General features: G+C 43.4%; 2 long non-coding RNA genes across 3 annotated transcripts; both read right to left on the bottom strand.

Annotated features, from left to right (window-relative positions):
• Positions 1 to 7,555: 7,555 nt before the first annotated feature.
• On the bottom strand, positions 7,556 to 8,431 carry LOC130107950 (uncharacterized). Of its 2 annotated transcripts, none has more exons than XR_008809842.1 (4): positions 8,394 to 8,431; positions 8,260 to 8,286; positions 7,999 to 8,021; positions 7,556 to 7,894 (listed from the first exon to the last, which is right to left on the bottom strand). It is a non-coding gene; the product is annotated as an uncharacterized LOC130107950 (long non-coding RNA). The 2 variants fall into 2 exon arrangements; XR_008809843.1 differs by having other exon boundaries at positions 8,390 to 8,417.
• A 4,331-nt stretch (positions 8,432 to 12,762) lies between these two features.
• Positions 12,763 to 13,619, bottom strand: LOC130108272 (uncharacterized). The gene is made up of 4 exons (XR_008809865.1): positions 13,573 to 13,619; positions 13,439 to 13,465; positions 13,182 to 13,204; positions 12,763 to 13,086 (listed from the first exon to the last, which is right to left on the bottom strand). It is a non-coding gene; the product is annotated as an uncharacterized LOC130108272 (long non-coding RNA).
• Positions 13,620 to 14,342: the final 723 nt, after the last annotated feature.

The raw sequence follows: 14,342 nt of genomic DNA, 5'->3' as shown, positions 1-14,342 counted from the left end.
AGTTTGCATCCACATATCCAGTCAGTTTCAACGGACTTGGCGGTTTCAATACATCCATTCTTGGGTCACTCTTGACCAACTTTCCCCTGTCCTGGTACTATATAATGTTCTTATTTTTTATATTGATAGCATCCCCGCGACCCTGAGAGCAGGACAAGCGGTTTGGATAATGGATGGAGAGACACAGCGTCTGAAGATTCTTGCCAGCTCGGCTAACTGCTTTATTCTTCCCGTCGGTTCCGGTTTGCACACGTTATCGACTTCTTACTTCCTGTCTATCCATATCATCCGTGTTATACTGACACCAACAGGTCACCCATATGTATTGTTTACATACAGATCATTACACCGCCCACATCAGTTCTGTTTATTTTCGTCTGTGCTTTTTTTTACATGTCTTTTTCTTACTTCTCCTTTCTACTTCCCCCATAGTGGGCGGCTGATTAACTACAGGATTAACAGTGTGTATATCTCAATTGTATTTCTATGCGTATGCTAATCCCCCCCTTTTTTTTTCCTCCCCAATTTTTTCTCCCCAATTTTATCCGAGCCGTCCCGGTTGCGGCTCCACCCCTTCGGCCAGTCCGGGGAGGGTTGCAGACTACTACATGCCTCCTCTGATATATGTGGAGTCGCCAGCCGCTTCTTTTCACCTGGCAATGAGTTTCGCAAGGGGGACGTAGCGCGTGGGAGGATCGTGCTGGTCCCCCTCCCCCGAACAGGCGCCCCGACCGACCAGAGGAGGCGATAGTGCAGTTGCATACGCACAAAGCGGAGCCTGAAAGAGGCTTACGCCACTTCCCACGCAAAGTTTGTGATCTATAAAAACAAACTTGACGGGAGAATGTGCGCACCTGTACGTTCATGTACCTTTGTTTGTACCTGTACGTGTTTTTTTTTTTTTTTTTTTTTTTGTTCCTGTACCTTGTTTGTACGTGTACAAAAAAGACTCTCTTTTTTGGCGCACACCATTTTCGGCTTTTGCGCGCACGTACACTCTTAGTAAGGATCCCACACACTGTTTTATAAATGAGACCCCAGGACACATGCCACATCCGGCTTTCCACCCGTAGACAGACAGGGTCAATTGTGTCTGTACGGACGCCCGACCAAGCCGGAGGTAACACAGGGATTCGAACCGGTGCTCGCCGTGTTGGTAGGCAACGGAATAGACCGCCACGCCACCCGGACGCCCAGTTTGCTAATTTCTGACACCAAAGAATGTCAACAGCACGCGCAGCTAATGAAGATATCGGAGATCGGTGCAAAGCCGGCCTAAATATAGGCAGTATAGGCGAATGCTAAGGGCGCCGTGACGCCGTCGATCTATAGGGGCGCAGTGAGGGAAAGGCAAAAAAATAATAATTAACTAACAGCCTACTACTAATACTACTCATAATACTATACTATTATTTCGAAATATTACAAAAAACCACATCTTAACTAAAGCAAAGTCTAAAGTTAAGTGTTTCCTCCACTACTGGCCCCTCTGCGAAAGAGGCAGAGAGAAACAGTGTCACCCACTTGCAGCTCTCCTGAGGTCTCTTGTTGTTTGTCCACATGCAGACACTCATTATTCAGTTTTAATCTGCTGTTCATAAACAATATAACTGGGTTGTTTATTACATGCACTCATCAGCATATTAGTATGTGGCTTTGCACAGGGGCTCTATATCATGCTTGGAGCCATCTGGGTGTTTCAGCAGCTAATAATGTGAGCCACCACTCCCAAGAGCTGGCTTGTCTTCAGAGCTGGTCCCTGTATAAGGGCAAACAGAAAAGACACTCGAATTGTAAAGGAGGATAGCAAAACTGTCCCCTGTAATAAACTGTCTCCAAGTGACAGTCTGCATGTTACATCAGTGCAGAGAACAGAATGCTACATTGGCACAGCCTCAATGGTAAAACAGGATGCCTCAGAAATTTGGACAAGCCCAGATGTGCCCACACATAAACACACAGACACAACTAAGACAGGGCCAGCATTAATGTGGATTGATTTGTTTTCGTTTTTGTTGTTTTCGATAATTATCCCTGTGGCCTCTTACTGCAGTGTTACATGCCACCAATCAGGTTGAATTGTTCAAGTGAGGATTAGAAAACTTGGTGGCGTCTTTGATATAGGAATATTCTGAGGACACCTTTTCTCCTCCCAAATTGGTTACACTACAAACGTACACATGACCCTTCCGCTTTTTATGGTTTAAGTTGCTTATGTTTCTCTAAGCAATGCTCTTCATACTTTTCATGGTGTCAAAGCTTAAATTTTGAAAAATTCCCCCTAAAAATAAATGGTGTTGTTTTCATTATTATTATTTACAATTGTTTATTGTTGTTGTGAGGTGTCAGTAAGTACCAAGAAGCGCTGCACGGCTTGTGTAACATGGCTGTAATGTGTTTGTGCACCTGTATGTTAACCTGCTGATGACTGAGGGAATTGGGGTACACACTTATTTTCTTAAAGACCAAGTGCTGGACTTGTTGTGCAAGTGGAAAGACATACACTCAGGATTAAAGCCCCAACAATACTTACTTGCAACATTTCACTCATTTGCCATTGAATGCCAAGAGTTTGCAGACATTCGTACCATTCGAGAGCTCTCTAAGCTGATTTTGCCAAATGGCACAATTTCAGCTGGAGGGAGGGGGCTTATCAGTGAATGCAGTTGGTGTAGAGTTTGGTTTGAATGCAAGTCTGCAGAGTCATGGCCCTCAATGACATGACCACTGCTCTAAACACCTAATCAAAGACTTGGGAGCTTGAATCCAGCATGGATGTGTTTTTTTCACTTGTGCCTCCACCCGCTGATGGCTGCCTGTCTGTTATGTGTGTTTTTTTCCTATGTCTAGAAAAACTGAATTGGTGCCACTAACCCCACATAAACTGTACAGCAATCGAATGCTGTTAGCTGATCTCCAGCTTAGTTAAAGTAGCCTACTTATTTCCCTGCAGTATTCAAAATATGCTCATAAGTCATGAGCACTTAACAGTTCTGTCCTTTGGATCGAATTTGCTTGTAAAAACTAACACTTGGCCCTGGGTTCGAGCCCCAGGGTAGTCCAACCTTGGTGGGTCATCCAGGGTCATCCTCTGTGTGGAGTTTGCATGTTCTCCCCGTGTCTGCGTGGGTTTCCTCTGGCGGCCCTGGTTTCCTCCCACAGTCCAAAGACATGTAAGTCAGGTGAATTGGCCATACTAAATTGTCCCTAGGTATGAATGTGTGTGTGTGTGTGTGTGTGTGTCGGCCCTGTGATGGCCTGGTGGCCTGTCCAGGGTGTCTCCCGCCTGCCGCCCAATGACTGCTGGAATCGGCTCCAGCATCCCCGCGACCTGAGAGCAGGATAAGCGGTCCAGATAATGGATGGATGGATGGATGGAAACTAACACTTGGGGGCAGCACAGTGGCGTAGTGGTTAGTGCAGTCACCTCACAGCAAAAAGGTTCTGGGTTCAAGCCCCGGGGTAGTCCAACCTTGGGGGTCATCCTCTGTGTGGAGTTTGCATGTTTTTGCTATGTCAGCGTGGGTTTCCTCCAGGTGCTCCAGTTTCCTCCCACAGTCCAAAGACATGCAGGTCAGGTGAATTGGCCATACTAAATTGCCCCTAGGTGTGAGTGTGGGTATGTAGATGTGTCAGCCCTGTGATGGATTGGCAGCCTGTCCAGGGTGTCTCCCCGCCTGCTGCCTAATGACTGCTGGAATAGGCTCCAGCATCCCCACAACCCTAAGCAGGATAAGTGGTTTGCATAATGGGTGGATGGATGGATTATTTACAGTATATATACTCACTGGAATATATAATCCAGTGAGTCAAGTAAATAATTTATGAGACAGTACAAGCCTGTTTCATGCCATAAGCAATCATCAGCTTTCAATGATTAAATAATTTATTAAATAAATGATGTAAATAAAGAATTTATTGATAGTTGATGATTGCTTATGGCATGAAACAGGCTTGTACTGTCTCATAAAGAATTTACTTGACTCACTGGATTACTTTGCTCCTTATTAGTTGAGCACATTCCCTACTGCTGAGTGTTTCTACTAATGGAGTTATATATATATATATATATATATATATATATATATATATATATATATATATATATATCCGAGCAAGCTGAACAGCTCCTTGCCCACTCCCTGGTCAGTGCTCAGTGAAGACTATTGCAATGAACTTCTCGCTGTTCTCTCAGCCTTTGCATTCCAACAATTGCAAAGAATCCAGTACAATATACACCAATCAGCCAAAACATTAAAACCACTGACAGGTAAGTAAATAACATTGATTATCTTGTTACAATGGCACCTGTCAAGGGGTGGGATATATTAGGCAGCAAGTGAAGAGTCACTTCTTGAAGTGGATGTGTTGGAAGCAGGAAAAATGGGCACACGTAAGGATCTGAGTGGCTTTGACAAGGGCCAAATTGTGATGGCTAGATGACTGGGTTAGAGCATCTCCAAAACTGCAGGTCTTGTGGGGTGTTCCTGCTATACAGTGGTCAGTACCTACCAAAAGTGGTCCATGGAAGGACAACTGGTGAACCGGCAACAGGGTCATGGGCGCCGAAGGCTCATTGATGCGTGTGGGGAACAAAGGCTAGCCCGTCTGGTCTGATCCCACAGAAGAGCTACTGTAGCTCAAATTGCTGAAAAAGTTAATGCTGGTTATAATAGACAGGTGTCAGAACACAGTGCATTGCAGCTTGTTGAATATGAGGCTGCGTAGCTGCAGACCGGTCAGAGTGCCCATGGTGACCCCTGTCCACCACTGAAAGTGCCTACAATGGGCATGTGAGCGTCAGAACTGGAACATGGAGTATTGAAAGAAGATGGCCTGGTCTGATGAATCACATTTTCTTTTACATCATGTGGACGGCCGGGTGCATGTGTATCATTTACCTGGGGAAGGAATGGCACCAGGATGCATTATGGGAAGAAAGCGAGCCGGCGGAGGCAGTGTGATGCTCTGGGCAATCTTTTGCTGGGGAACCTTGGGTCCTGGCATTCATGTGGATGTTACTTTGACACATACCACCACCTAAACATTGCTGCAGACCAAATACACCCCTTCATGGCAACGGTATTTCCTGATGGCAGGGGCCTCGGGTGGTTTTAATGTTTTGGCTATTCAGTGTACATACTTGATTTTCTGCCAAGGTGCACACATCTCTTTTTGTTCATTACATTGACTCCCAGTTGCATAAAGTTCAGAATATTGCTGCCGGCTGTTCACTTAACATGTACACTCTAGTTCGGCATCTTCGTTATACCTCCAGATGGCTGAGCTCTAGGTCCAGACTTTTCCCTCACCTGGCCCGAAAATGCCAGTATGAACGAATGCCTGTCTTTCATCAGGGCTGCAGATTTTATTTTATTCAGGAAAGGCCTGTTCCTTTTCTAGGCCCACGATAATCCATAAATGGTTGACTTGAGGCATCAGCCACCTAATTTGGAACGCCTCGTAACCAGTATTGGTGAACTAATTGCACATGACATTCCCCCTCGGCTAAATGATTACTATTCAGTGCTGCAAGATACCCTAAGGTTGACATACAAATATACTGCTGACTCTAACCCCAACCCTTAAGTCGCTTTGGATAAAAGTATCTGTAAATGAGAAAACGTAAAATGTCAATGTAGTTTTAACAATCACTCCAGCAGCAGGGTGTTGAACACTGCAAGGCAAGCAAACATCTGATGGTATCCTAGTGGCTCAGTCAAAGGGTGCCTCCCCTTTTCTCTTCAACCTTTCCATTCAGTCTGTATAATACATCCACCATAATAAAAATCTTAGAAAAAAAGCCCCCAACACATAGTTTCTTAAGAAAATGCAACCTTTTCTAATCTATATTGTACTCGTTTATCGCATTGTATACTGCATTTATACAGAACACCCTGGGTCAGTATTACTTAGTTCTGTACATATTTGTTAATGGACTCTTTAATGTGTGAATACTGTGCAGACCCACTATCGGAGATAGTATCTTACACCTTTTAGTCTCTTGATATTCCTAGATATCCACTCATTAATTTTCATTATTTCCTACCTATAAAATTGTTTTGTGCCTCTTGCTTTTTTTGTGAGTCCCACCGAGTGAAATTCCTTGCATGTGCACAATACTTAGTGATCAATAGCATTTAACCTGACTTGAATATTCAAATATACCTTAATATATCCGGTCTGTCCTCTGCACATCCATCACTGTCTGGTTTGGATCGGCCACCAAACAGGACACGGACAGACTACAACAGATAGTTAAGTCTGCAGAGAAAATCATTGGTGCCAACCTGCCCTCCAATTCAGGACTTACACACCTCCAGACTCAGGAAACGGACAGACATCACTGCAGACCCATCACACCCTGGTCACAACCTGTTCCAACTCCTCCCCTCTGGCAGGCACTACGGAGCACTGTATCCCAAAACAACCAGATATGAAAAGTTTCTTTCCGTGGGCTGTCATTCAAACGAACGCTTAACACTGTCAAATAAATCCAACCATTTTGTATATACTGTACTCTACATTGTACGTATATACTGGTACACTCTGTCATGTCCATCCACCTCATGCATGTATGTAAATAACCTACTTATTTCAGCATCTCTGATATATTCTCTGCACCATTGCACTTTATCATCTCTTATTTTGCCTGGATAAGTCAATCCTTGTGTATATATCTGAAGATTTTTGTGCTATTATATGTTAAGTACTGAGAGAGCCATGAAACCAGAGTCAAATTCTATCTTTGTCCAAACCTACATGCCCAATAAACATGATTCTGATTCCTTTAAGATATAAGATCAATATGTATTATTATAATACAGTGCATGCAGTCGGTGTAATGTCCCAACCTTACTTCACTGAAAATGTCTGTCTAGTTTCTAGTTTTCTTCCCTTGCTTCAGAACTGTACCAATTCTGGGATGCTGGTTTTTTAAAGATAAAATGAATTGAGTTGTTTGCTTCAACTGAATTTGACATGAACAATTTAGAGGTCAATAAGTGGTCACAAACACATTCATCAGATAGAATCATTGTGCCTCAATGCCTTGTTTGTACAGCAGAGCTGAAATGGTCAAGGTGTAAGACAGGTAGAATCCAAACCACATAATTAGGTGCTGTTAAAAAAACTTGCATATTTGTAAGGGTTTCCTCCTGACCTTACCCCCAACTAGGGGCGAAATACTATCCAGGTGATAAGGATATTGTAACTGTCATTTCTAATAGCGTTTGGAAAAAAATGTAAAGGGGGCAAAATATCAATTTAACTACGATTAACTGTCAACCCATGCAAACATTTTGAAAAAATTTCTGAGAGCTCATACATACTAAGATATCAAGCTCCAAAGTCCTTCAAATCACTCACAGAATTCCCCTGGACAGTTTGTGTAAACGCTCTAACTTCACCTTGGCTCTGTACAGTGAATTAAGCAAGACTTTACACATATTGTCTTGCTGCCTAAATTTAACAATGAACAATCGCACAGGAAGAGTATAGTTCCCATGACAAGCAGAAGAATGCTGGAGCTACAAAATAACAAAATGGAAATTGATTAATTTTTTTCAAAGTAAAACCTTTAATCACTTAAAAGTATAAAAACAAAAATCAATTGGATTTAAGTTTTGTTAAGAGCAGAGCCCAGCCTGTCCCGTAGGGATAGACCCCTTAATCCAAGACCCCAAGCGGTCCTGAATAAGTTCTCCTATATCGATCAGCAGCTCGGACGTCACTCCGTTGCCTCTGGTTGATATGGATGGTACTGGCCTCAGACTTGACGCCGAGGAACACCAACAGTGAATAGGCCTCAGCAGTCCAGAACTTGGCGAAATCACAGCCAAGGGGGCAGTTTTATTTAGACCTCTGCCTCATCTTTCTTCTTTTGCGCTTCAGCCTGCAAGTGGTCATAGTATGATGAAATTAGACTAAACTCTTATGACGTAATATCACTGTAGGCTATGCTTACGCTTGTAGAATAGATGCTGAAATCATGCTTACCTGCGCATACGCTTCTTTCGCCACTGCGAAGGCAAACCGGAGAAGATTTTAAGAGCAGGATCAATATTTTACATAAGCCAACAATAACCATTACCAAGACACGCATACGTAAACATATATGCACACATAAGCAAACGTGTAGACCAATTTGTGATAACCTTGGACAATCAGAACGTATTTAAGTGAGGCAACAACTGATAGCTTGGCTCCATCGGTAGCAAGCTACGGAACATATGGACTTGTTGGGGGGAAAATACCCACCTTGGCTCTCATGCTGAGGAGAAGTATCTGAAAATAGTGAGATAAAGGTAAATTGCTGGGTCGATGGATTTTAAAACATGTTGATTGAATTGGATTCAAATATCTGTATTAAAACGTTTGCCAGATTTACCTACCGACACGGAACAGCCCTCAGGAAGGACGCAAATATGGAGCGACGCAGTATTTATAAGTCTACGACGTCATTCACATGGGCCCACACAGCAACACGGGAAATGAAGTTCTCTATTAAACGTTTGCCGTTTGGCCTCTTAAAAGATTCTTTAATTTTAGTCACGTTGTCCTCGTTGAATTTAATGTTATTTGCTGTCGTTCTTTCCTCTCTCTTTTAAGGATTTTAATTGTTTGTACCTCAGTGTTTTTGTTTTCCATGTTTTATATCAAAACTGCAAATTCATTAAGGTTTGCATGAACTCTGAAAAACACACTCGTTTCAAAAAGTGATCAGAAATCATTTTTGGCTACACTTTCCAGATTAATCCCGTTTTGGTTTGTTGGTATATTCGACATTACTGGGCTCTTCATCTTGTTTAAACTTGTTTCCAGAACTCCGCAGTCTACGCCCAACTACAGACCAGCGGCCATTCCTTCAAGGATGAGGATGTGAACATCCTTGATAGAGAGGAACCAAGAATTATGTTATTAAATTGATATAATTTTAATTACTATAACTCCATCCATTATCTTAACCGCTTATCCTGCTCTCAGGGTCGCGGGGAGGCTGGAGCCTATCCCAGCAGTCATTGGGCAGCAGGTGCAGAGAGACACCCTGGACAGGCCGCCAGACTATCACACAGGGCCGACATACACACACACCCACACACATTCATACCTAGGGACAATTTTTAGTATGGCCGATTCACCTGACCTACAGGTCTTTGGACTATGGGAGGAAACCACCGGAGCCCCCAGAGGAAACCCACGCAAACACGGGGAGAACATGCAAATTCTACACAGAGGACGACCCGCGACGACCCCCAAGATTGGACTAACCCGGGGCTCGAACAAAGGACCTTCTTACTGTGAGGCGACCGCGATAACTACTGCGCCACAGTGCCATTGATTAATATTAATATGTTATTAATTCCTCTGTGTGGAGTTTGCATGTTCTCCCTGTGTCTGCGTGGGGTTTCCTCCGAGTGCTCCGGTTTCCTCCCACAGTCCAAAGACATGTAGGTCAGGTGAATCGGATTTACTACATTGTCCTAGTTGTGAATGTGTCTGCCCTGTGACGGACTGGCTACTTGTCCAGGGTGTTTCCTCGCCTTCCACCCAATGATTGCTGGGATAGGCTCCAGCATCCCGTGACCCTGATTATGGCAAATGGATGGATGGATGGTTAATAAAACATTCAATTCAATTCAATTCAATTCAATTTTAATGTCATTAAAAACAATGTGCAGGCACATGTTAAAAATGAAATGAGGGCTGTGGAAGAAACAGTGCAAGACAGACACAGACAAACACAGCAAACACAGTACAAGATATACACCCATGAGGACCAAAAGCTAAAAATAAGTTAAAAAAAAAGAGCTGGAGTACAAAATATTTAAAAATATCTACAGACATTCAGTGGGTAGCCAGGTTCAGGTGGGGAACAGCTTGTGGAAAGAAGCTGTTTTTGAGCCTGGTAGTGCAGGCTCTGAGGCTCCTGTAGTGCCTCCCAGAGTGCAGGGGGGGAGAACAGTCCATGGTTGGGGTGGGTGGGATCTCTGCTGATGCTCAGACCCCTTCGAAGGCAGCGTTTGTGATAAATGTCTTTTATGGCTGGGAGCTGGGTACCGGTGATATGCTGGGCCGCCTTGACGATCCGCTGCAGAGCTTTCTGGTCTACTGAGGTGCAGTTGCCGTACCACGCTGAGATGCAGATGGGCAGGATGCTCTCTATGGTGCAGTGGTAGAAGTTGGTGAGAATTTTGGGAGGTAGACAGGCGCTCCTCAGACTCCTCAGGAAATGCAGGCATTGTTGGGCCTTTTTCACAAGGGCCTGGGTGTTTAATGTCCACGAAAGGTCCTCGCTGATGTGGACTCCAAGGAATTTAAAGCTGGAAACACGCTCCACTTCCACCCCATTGATGTGTATGGGGGAGTGGCTGCAGCTTCTAGACCTCCTGAAGTCCACAATCAGCTCCTTCGTCTTCTGCACATTAAGGACAAGATTGTTGGTAGTACACCATGATGTGAGGTGCTCAATCTCGTCTCTGTAGGCCATCTCGTCATTGTTGGTGATACGGCCAATGACTGTGGTGTCATCTGCAAACTTAACTATAACATTTGAGGGGCGAGTTGGCAGGCAGTCGTGGGTGAAAAGGGAGAAAAGGAGGGGGCTCAGAACACAGCCTTGAGGGGCACCTGTGCTGAGGGTCAGGGTGGAGGAGGAGTGGTCACCTAACCTAACAGACTGAGGTCTGTTGGTCAGGAAGTCCAGGATCCAGTTACAGAGGGAGGGGTTGAGGCCAAGGGAGAGGAGTTTGGTGGGGATGATAGTGTTGAAGGCAGAGCTGTAATCTATAAACAGCATCCGGATGTATGTGTTGTTAAGTTCAAGGTGGGTCAGAGCAATGTGTAGGGCAGTGGCAATGGCATCCTCAGTAGACTTTTTGGGACGGTAGGCGAACTGATGTGGATCGAATGTGGGGGGGATAATGTTTTTGATGTGAGCCAGAACCAGTCTTTCAAAGCACTTCATGGCAATGGGGGTGAGTGTTATGGGTCGGTAGTCATTCAGACATGTGGATGTTGGTTTCTTGGAGACAGGAATAATAGAGGTGGTCTTAAAGCATGCTGGGACTTTAGATTGGGACAGTGAGAGGTTAAATACAGGTGTGAAGACCTCAGCCAACTAGTCGGCACATTCCCGGTAGACCCAACCCGGTCAACCCAGAAATAATCCAAAACATGGATTATTTCTATAAAGCCTATGAGGGGAAAAAAATACCAGAACAAAAAAAAATCCATTCAAATCTTTTCTGTAAGATAAACTAGAAAAGTACAGTTTCTGAGGAAACTGCGTGTGGTTAGTGGAAAGCTGAAATAATTTGCCAAGCAATGCTGGAAAAAAAACCCTGAAATTTGAGCTGAATTAGCTGAAAAAACGGATATACATTGCTTCTTTACTGAAAATCCATTGTAATAGTGGCAGAGTTGAAAGCTGAAGTCAGTACCTAAAGCTGAAAATGCTGAAGTCTTAACTGCATTCGCTGAAAAAACTGAAATGCATTGCATTGCTGAACAAAACTGGAAGCTGAAACATAATCTGCACTCTTTGACACTGTTAACCATCATGTCCTTTTATCCACTCTTTCTGATCTAGATATTAGAGGGACCCCAAATTGATGGGTTGAGTCCTACCTCTTGGGTAGGTCCTACAGGGTGTCATGGAAGGAAGAGACGTCTTAAGTCACACCAGGCAAATACCGGTGTCCTGCATGGATCTGTGCTTGGTCCTCTTCTCTTCTCACTGTACACCCCTCACTGGGATCAGTCATCCAGACGCATGGTTTCTCCTACCACTGCTACACTACACCCTTTCCTTTTGGGGACACCGCTGTCTCAGCGAATCTTAGTGTGCCTCTCAGACATCTCTGTCTGGATGAAGGAATGCCACCTCCAACTCAATCTCTATAATAATAAATGTTAACCTCGGCTCGTCACCATTAATGCCATCCAAGTCTGCAAGAAATCTTAGGACAGTAATTGACGACCAGCTAACTTTTGCTGACCATATTTTCACGTACGATCTGATATCGCCGTGTTGGTGTTGTTCCCATGACATCATTAATTAATGTTTCTCCAGCCCATCATTGCAATGGACCGATCACGTTGTTATGGTGTTGTACCCTTGTGACTTGGGGGGGAGGGACCGGAAAAATACCAAAGCTAATCTAACATAACCTCAACCTAACACTTACCTTAACCGATAGCTAACCTTAACCTAACAGCCCACAACAGTCTTCTCCCCTGAGTCGCAAAAACACGACACGCATACCGGGCTAGTTTGCGTTAGTGGTTCTATGTTGGTTTCGTTTTGTTACAGCGTGATCAGTACAGTCCCCCCAAAAACTTTTAAAAGCTTCACCAAAGTTCGTGCAACATTATTAAAGTAACGTAAACTTCGAAATCCAATCAATTTTAAGACCTGTCAAAATCATTATTTTAAGGTCTAAAATTCAATTATTGGACTTTTTAAGAACTCGTGGAAACCCCGATAATTGCAATCACCTTGTTTCCATCATTGTTTTGAGTTGGGTCATAATGCCCCAAAAAACATCAAGTATAGAGGACAGACGGCAATTCTGTTCTTTTGTTACATGGCATGAAAATTAAGAGTAGTTAATGCCTTGATGGCTGCATCTTTCGATTATTAGCCATGCAAATCATATATTTTGGAATGGCAAACACTTAACATGGGGAATGTACATTTCCCATATAATACAGAAGAAGAATGCTGGGTCTAGAAAATAACACAAACTGCAATTCAAAAACTTCTCAAAAGTAAAATCTTTAATCATCAAAGTTAAAAAAACAAAACGAAAGAATTTAAGCGTTGAGAACAAAGTCCTGACTGTCCCGTACAGATGCCTTTCATCCAAGTGGTCCTGAATCAGTGCTCTTGATATCAATCAGCTCTGATGTCACTCCATAGCCTCTCGTTGATATGGATGATACCGGCCTCAGACCTGACACCGGGGAAATCCTGGGACTCCAGCTGCGGTTATGGCCCAGTTGTTCAGAGCTTCGAACATCACAGCCAAGAAGTGGGCAGTTTACTTTGACCTCTGCCTCATCTTTCTTCTTTTGCGCTTCAGCCTGCAAGTGGTCACCGTATGACGAAATCGGAATTAAATCTATGACTGAACTATAGACTAGTATGACGCTTGCAGAAAAAATGAATTCACGCTTACCTGCGCATACGCTTCTTTCTCCACTGCGAAAGCAAACGGATGTCAGTATTTCACATAAAACAGCAGATTGCATCACTAAATCAGGCAAGCATACTTACATCTGTGTATGAATAAGAACAAGTGCAGACAGACTTGTAAGGTGATATTCTTGACAATGCGGATGAATTATAATGAAGTAGCAATTACTAGCTAGGCTCCGTCGGTGCCACACTACGGAACACAACAATTTAATTTGATTTGTTGGGGGAAATACACACCTTAGCTCTCATGCTGAGGAGAAGTGTCTGAAAATAAAAAGGGAACGGTAAATTATTGAGTGGATGGATTTTAAAACATGACGATTTACTTGGATTCAAATAATAGTCTTAAGCAGCACCGCAGTTGCACCTACCCAAACGGAACAGCCCTCAGGAAGGACGTAGAATACGAGCGACGTAATATTTATAGGTCAGTATACGTCATCCTCATGAGACTACTGCAGAACATTTCCCCCCCGACTACTGCAGAACATGAAAAATTAAGTTAGGACTTTTTATGAATCCTTTTAAACAGAAAATTAGCTATTCAACTCAAACTCAAAATTTATTTTTTCTCTCTGATGAAATGCCTGTCAAGAAAATGTACATTATTAATCTTTTTTTTCTCTATGATTCTGTCGACTCTATGTCCTTTCATTGTGGTACACAGGCGCAGGCTAGTGGGTATGAGCCTGTGTTGTCTGCATCTCAGATTGAATCGCAAGTGGTTTCTGTAGTCTGCAATCTCCCGAGCCATCCTTTCATATTCCCTCACCATTTTAAGGGTGTCAGACCCAAATTGTTCCGCAACATGTCTGTGAAAGACCAAGAAAGCCCAACTATCTCAACACCACAAAACCAAAGAAAGGCAGACAAGGAAGTTTCAAAACTTACAGCGACGAACCAACACTAGCCAAGCAGATATACTTACCTGGAGACAAAAGACAGAACATCACACACAAAACGGAACGCCGAACAGATGGATCAAGAATTATTAACCTTGTTTCTTTATTAGCAAAATTCCATATACACACCAGCAAATTTGCACAACAAACCCAACCTTAATAGCTTCATGTACTACTTAAAATCCTACCTGCACACACTAAAATACTGCACACTTTTGAGTAAAAGTAGTGAAAATTAA

Source organism: Lampris incognitus, chromosome 2 (genome assembly GCF_029633865.1).
Source record: "Lampris incognitus isolate fLamInc1 chromosome 2, fLamInc1.hap2, whole genome shotgun sequence".
Taxonomy (NCBI): domain Eukaryota; kingdom Metazoa; phylum Chordata; class Actinopteri; order Lampriformes; family Lampridae; genus Lampris; species Lampris incognitus.
This window is presented reverse-complemented; position numbering and strand designations above follow the sequence as displayed.